This window comes from Elaeis guineensis, chromosome 5, assembly GCF_000442705.2.
Source record: "Elaeis guineensis isolate ETL-2024a chromosome 5, EG11, whole genome shotgun sequence".
NCBI lineage: Eukaryota > Viridiplantae > Streptophyta > Magnoliopsida > Arecales > Arecaceae > Elaeis > Elaeis guineensis.
In genome coordinates, this window is record NC_025997.2 from 72,384,321 (window position 1) to 72,392,259 (window position 7,939).

The window sequence follows — 7,939 nt, forward strand, 5'->3', positions numbered from 1 at the left end:
CAACCGAGATTGCTTCATCCTTATTATATTTCAACATTTCAAATCTATCTCAAGGATTATCCTAGCCAAAGCTTTACTAAATTAAAATACAGTGATACATCAGCTCCAATAATCTGGAGAGGTCAATCCCATCTTGAACCACACACAGATTTTGTAAGTACTTGACTGTACCCAGTAGCCTTCCGTCACTGCATTAGAAATTCAGATAGTTCGGCACTAAAGCACAGTCAGTTACTTGCAAGTCATTATGATGATCTCAAGTTTAAAGGACACTCATATCCATATGCTTTATGAGCAGCTCTTGATAGCAAAATGCTCAGTAGGTGAGTCACTTGTTTAGTGACGATGTACTCCTACATCTCATCTGTATGCCATACCAATGTCACCATACTCCTTGATTAAGAGGATAACTAATCCATATAGCACACAATGACCTCTACTCGATAAACGTCATCATCCTATAATAACGTATCATTTGGTTACAAATATGTTTAAGAACTATATGATAAATCATCTCTTTATCGTATACTGATATAGTTCTAAGGATTTCATCACAACACAAGAGTTCAAAGAAAATATAATTTTATGATAAAAAATATCAGAATAATTTTTATTCATTAATTAATAATTCATATACAAAGAAAAACTCAATTATCACACGATTGATTTTAGGACATAATTCTCAACAATTTCTACTTGGACTAAAGCCAATCGGGGTGGTATCTTATACCTATCTCCCATTTGAAGTCATCAAACTTTTTGATCATGAGAGCTTTAGTAAAAGGGTCGGCTAGGTTCTCCTTTCCATCAATCTTTTGAAGCTCGACGTCATCTCGGTTCACAATCTCTTGTACCAAGTGATAGCAGCATAGAATATGCTTGGTGCGATGGTGTGATTTTGGTTCTTTCATCTGAGCTATGGCACTGGAGCTGTCACAGTACAGCAGGATATGGCCATCAATAGAAGGTGTAACTCCTAGCTTAGTGATGAACTTTTGCAACCACACAACCTCCTTTGCAGCATCCGATACAGCATTGTATTCCACTTCACATATAGAATTGACTATAGTATATTGCTTGAAACTCTTTCAACAAACAGCTCCTCCATTTAAGGTAAATATGTATCCCAATATGCTTCTGCTGTCATCATAATCTGACTAAAAATTGAAATCAGTATATCTCACAAGTTTCAGATCAGTATCTCCATAGATAAGTCATTGATCTTTAGTATTTCTCAAATAGTTAAGAATTACTTTCGCAATCTTCCAATGCTTCTCATCTGAATCAAATTGGTATCTACTCACTACCCCCGTGAATAGGCCACATCCGGTCACGTATACGTCATAGCGTACATGATAGATCCCACTATCGAAGCATATGGTATTCTACTCATACGCTCTCTCTCCTCAGGAGTTATCGGACAATCTTTCTTGGAGAGAGTAATTCTATGATCTATTAGAAGATAATTTTTTTTAAAATTATCCATATTGAACCGCTTCAACAAGGTATCGATATACGTGGATTGGGATAATCCAAGCAACCTTCTAGATCTCCCTATAGATCTTCATCCCTATGATGTAGGAAGCTTCTCCCAAGTCCTTCATGGAGAACTGTAATGATAACCATAGCTTCGCACTCTGCAAAGTCGGGATGTCATTTCCTAATAACAGTATGTCATCCACATACAGTACAAAAAAATGATAACAGAATCGATAGCCCACTTATAGATACAAAGCTCTTCTCCATTCCTAATGAAGTCATACATTTTGATCACCTTATCAAAATACATGTTCCAACTCCTAGACACCTGTTAAGTCCATAAATAGACCTATTCAGCTTGTACACTTTCGACTCATCTGTGAATGTGAACCCTTCAGGCTGTATCATATACACCTCTTTTTTCAGCTCTCCGTTAAGGAAACCAATTTTGATATTCATTTGTCAGATCCATAATCTAAGTACCTAGCGATGCAAGCATAATTCGGATGGACTTGAGCATTGTCATAGGAAAGAGCATCTCGTCATAGTCAATACCATAATATTGACGGTAATCCTTTGCAACTAAACGGACTTTATAGGTCTCTACCTTCTCATCTGCTCCTCTTTTTCTCTTGAAAATCTATTTATACCCTGTGAATTTTATCCCTTCGAGTAGATCAACTAGTATCCATATACCATTGATCTCTATGGACTCTATCTCAAACTTCATGGCCTCAAGTTATTTTTGGGAGTTGAACCTTTGCATGGCTTCCATATAGGTGATCGGATCCTCATCATTCTCATCAAATTCGATGGGATCACCGTTCTGGACTAAAAAATTATAGTATCTGTTTGGCTGACAGGGTATTCTATTGAATCTCCTTAATGATGCTTTTACTGGCTCCGGATTCGATTCTCAAATCAAATCTAATTCTGTGTGTGTCGGTTCTTCCACCTCATGAACTTCATCAAGTTCAATTTTACAGGCATTAGCTCCTTCACTAAGGAATTTCTTTTCTAAAAGGACTGTCCTGCTGCTGACAAACACCTTTCGCTCTGCACGAGGTAGCAGTAGTACCTTCTAGTTTTCTTTGGGTATCCTACAAACAAGCATCTATTAGACTTAGATCTAAGCTTATCCATCTTTAAATACTTGACATAAGTTGGACACTCTCAAATCCTAAGGTATGAGAGCACCGGCTTATGCCTAGTCCATATCTCATATGGAGTTTTATCGACAAACTTGATCGGCATCTTATTTAGAATGTAGCAGATGATTTCTAAAGCATATCCCCAAAAAAAGATTGGCAGACTCACAAAGCTCATCATGGATCGGACCATGTCTAACAAGATTCGATTTCTCTTTTTAGACATCCTGTTATGTTGTGGTGTTTCAGGAGGGATCCACTGTGAGAGAATTTCATTCTCTTCTAAACACGTTAGAAACTCACTGGTGAGATATTCACCACTTCGATCTGATCAAAGGGTCTTAATACTCTTCTCAGTCTGTTTTTCTACTTCAGCACAGAATCATTTGAATATTTTAAATGATTCTGACTTATGCTTCATAAGATAGACATATCCATACCTCGATAGATCGTCTATAAATGTAATGAAGTAGTAGTATCCTTCTCTGACACTTATGTTCATAGGTCCATATACATCAGTATGTATTAGACCTAGGATATTGCTGGCTTTTTTACTTTTTCTCTTAAAAGGTGACTTAGTCATCTTATCAAGTAGAAAAGATTCATAGGTTGGTAATGATTCACAATCATCTATTTTAAAGATACGTTCCTTGATCAACCTGTCAATCCTACTCTTGTTTATATGACCAAGCCTATAATGCCAAAGGTAGGATTCACTGACATCATCTAATTTAGGACGTTTATTGACTATATACATTATACTAACAAGCCGTGATATTATGTACATGTCATGTTTTAATTGTCCATACATAATTGCAGTATCATTCATAATGATATCACAAAAATCATCCTTTATTATAAACTTAAAATCAAATTTGGCCAAAAGGCCTATAGAGATAACATCCATCAAAAAGGAGAGACAATAATGACAATTATTTAATATGACACTACTAGACTCAAAGACAAGCTGTAAAATTTTCAAGCCCAGAACTGGAACAAGACTTTCATCTCCAATGTTAAGGAACCGCTCGCCCTCTTGAAACTTTCTACTTACCTACAGTCCCTACAACGAATTACATATATTAATCAGACTTTCGATATCCAATACCCAGGTAATAGTATCACAAAAAGAGAAATTATAAAGAGTTATCATATAAGTACATTGTGAAGCAACCGTTTGCTTCTTTCTTTTATTTTTAAACTTGTTTGGATCAAGGATGGCTATGTAAGCAGAACAATTCATCTTTCAATGATCCAGCTTCTTACAGAAGAAGTATTCTGCCTGGCTCTTGTCAACCTTTGATGTTTTACTCTGTTTAGGATCGACGACATGGGATTTCTGTATTTTTTCTTTTTTCCTCTCCTAGAGGATCAACGTCCTGCAGATGAACCTCTCACTAAATTTATCAGCTCTTTCTGGAGCTGATGGTCCTTTTCAAAAGTCTGCTATAACCCTAGCAAATCATGGTAGTTCACTGTAAGCTTCATCATTCTGTAATAACTGAGAAAGGATAGGTAGGATTTTGGTAGCAAATTGAAGATAGCATCTTTGTCTAACTGTTCATGCAATAGAAAGTCAAGTTTACTAAGACGTTCAATCTACTCAATCATATACAATACATGATCGGTGATTGAAGCCCTCTCTTGCATATGGGTATTGAATACTGTGCAGGAGGTTTTATGTCTCTCTGCATTCTTAGGAGTGTCGAAAAACTCATTCAACATTTGAATGATCTCCTCAGACTGTGCATCCTCGAACTTACAGCTAAGTTTGTTGTTCATAGTTTCCCTCATCATGAAATGCACAGTCGTGCGATCATTGAGCTACTTCATGTAAGTGTCTCTCACGGCACGAAGAGTGTTGACAGTAGGTTCTTCAGGTGCCTCATCCGTAAGGATGTATAAAATTCTTTTGTGCTCTAAGACGATCTTCAACTTTTGATACCAGCTATCGAAGTTGGATCTGGTGAGCTTGTCGTTGTCCAATTACGTACGGAGGGATAATGTATTAGCCATAACTGAAAGAAAAAATATAAATCTATTAGTATATGAATTACTTTTTAATCTCAAAGATATGGACTTTAGTCTAAAGGTCCTCTCACTATTTTTACGAATTGATAGCTTCTACCTCTAACTCGAGGAAGTACACTAATTTTTTAGTGGGTACTAGAATCCAAACAGATTGCATTCGGGCCCGAGTGTAGCTCGACCAACCCTAGTGCATCCATAGGTAGGTTTAAAACCAATTGTTTCTCCAAACAACATCTAGCAATTAGGTTTTGCCCTAGGCTTTTCTTCGGCAGGCGTGTGGTGCTTCCATTAAACATCCTGATTAGGTCCAACTATTAATATGATAACACCAAGTGTATCCAACAAATAGATGTCTAGACTTGAGTGTGGCTCAACCAACCTTAGCATTGATCTGAAGGTACATCATGATAGTCATATGATGAATGACAATTTCAATACGTAATAGATACCAAGTGTGTGGCGCCTCCAATGCTTATTTGGAATATTGAACTTATTATCACATACCTTAATGGGAGGCTATGATCAAGTTATCTCATAACTCTATTATTTTATGAACCTAATAATTTAGATGATTTGATTTCATTGACCTAAGAATAAGAGAAGAAGTTGACCTACAAGCTGTAAATCCTCCCACTGACTTCATCAAGTCATGTAGAGGATTAGACACAAACTGGTCTAAAAACACCTAAATCAGTCACACTGATTCATCTTGATGGCATGGGTCTACACGAATCGGCTAGTGATCTAATTAAAATATAATCTACCATGTTGGCCAGGTAAGTGAGATCAGTAGGAGGGATGTGCCCTTAACTCACTATAGATGCATCTAGGTGAATAGCTTCCAATTAAAAATCAGTTGATTGAATCTACCAAACTTACCTTAGACACCAACTGATTAATTAGTTTTGACTTGGTCCACTAGAAGATTCAGACTCAACCATGGAGCCATAATCATGATCCATTTATTAAGTCAAAAATATGGACTTGATCAAACTTCAACTATTGAGATTGATCTAGAAAAATACTGACCTAATCTAATTTGATACTTGATTAGATTTAACCAATTTCTCTATTTGGTCCATATGTATTTCTAACCCTAAGTCTAACCTATTAGAAATATCTGATTCAAACTAACTTTTTATCCATCGATTTATGTGGTGTCTTAATAATCTTCAATCTTCAAAACTAAAATATTCAAATTTAATTCAAAATTAAGTGTGTGAAATATATGTTTCGATCTGTAGAACTATTTTAGGATTTTAGGTAAAGCATACCATATATTTCAATTCATAAAAATAAATTTTTATAATATATTTAACAATTAAACATGCATATGTATGATTTAAACTTCATACATACATCTCATGCATCATGATAACTTTTAGATTAATACCGATTACATCATATGTAATATGTTATTCAGATTTAAAATAATTTTATATCTGAATTTATCTTATTGTAATGAATTATAAATTACTTTAGATCTAATCTAAATATATTTATAATCAAAATAATATATAAAAATTTATTCATATTTTTTCTTCATAAAAGTGGATCATAATGACACCCCTCCACGTCATAAGAGAATCCATCGAATAGGTAAAAAAGAGATTAATCTCTTCGATCTCTTATAATCAGATGGTCTGGTGATCTCATCAATCCAAGTACTAGGCTACTAAGATTTAAAATCTAATTTTATATGTAATTACATCAATATATAATTATTGATAAAATAATTTTATGTCATGAACATGTCCTTGATCTTATCAATCATGTTCTTCATCTAATCTAATTAGATTTGATGCATCATATACATCATATCAGATCTGAAATATATCTTATATTAATTATAAAATAATAATTTCAGATTTAATATCATATAAAAAATTAATTAGATGCAAACATGAATGTATAAGAAATAAATTTTTGATAAAATCTATTTTAGTGTAGTACTAATTTTTGATAGAGTTCAGATCTAAGTATCCATCAAAATGAATCTAATTCAGATCTAAAATAAATTTTACTTCATAATAAAAATAATAATATTAAAATTTTATTAAAATAAATCTAAAATAAATTTTAAATCTCATTATTATTTCATCAAAAATTTAGCAACAGCAAAATTCTATTATAATAAACTTATAACAACCTTAATCAACAATTGATTAGGCTCATCTAATCCATCAAAATCAGATCAAAAATTTTATATAAATAGATTTAAATTAGATTTTATATTAATATAAAATTTTAATTATATATAATATATAAATAATCTAAAAAAATTCAGTTATGCATGCATAAATCAAAGGCCTACTCTGATACCAATTGAAAGAGAGGGAAACTATTTTTCTTCAGATAGCTCAGGTTGCATCAATTTTTTTTTATTAATTTATATGAATAAGGATTAAATTTTTATCTGATTAGTAGTAAAATCAAAGATCAAATCTTTAAAAATATGAAACAAACCTTTGCAGAGGCCTGGAAGTGCAGACTCTTTACTTCGCATACATGCTAGACAACATAGGAAAGCGGGATGAACTCTAATCGAATCACCTTCGTAATCCAACCAAATGAGGGAGGAGAGGTGCTGGTGTGATACCTCACACCAACAAGAGGAGATGCCCAAGATGGGTCCCACATCAAGGAGAAAGGGGGCGGCCACAAGGAAGACACCAAGGGAGAATGAAGGGCTTCTCTCTTCTCGCACCTCTCTCTCTCTTTCTCTCTTCTCTCAATCTGATTATTTCTTATGCATCTATAGGTAGAGACCCTCTTTATTTATAAATGAATCATATGACCCAATAAGTATAGGACTCCTAATTCAAACATACTTTGAATCAGTCCAATACTCATGAAAGAAGGACTCCTACATGAGATAGAAATGGAACCACACAAGGCACCCACAATGCACCCATTCCCACACCCATACGGGATGCCCACAATTAGCACATCCCAAGTGCTAGTCGGTCCAAGTGAGAGGAAAAATTTCCTAATATCTCATCCAAAATGGATCCGATTCGAATTCAATTCGAAGCTGGTTCGAAATAATTTTGAAAGACTGTCAATCCCAAACTCTATAGGATTTTTGTACCAAATCTAACTTAAAATTTTGAACTCAATTAAGTTTAATTAATTTAAATTTAATTTAAAATTAATTAGCACTGAAATTCAATCTCTCATATGCTCCATGAATCATTGATCAGAAACTGTTCATCTCCGAGATCGAACTTGAACCTCATATATAGTGCTAGCTAGACATAGTCAACTCTTCAATCTCATTT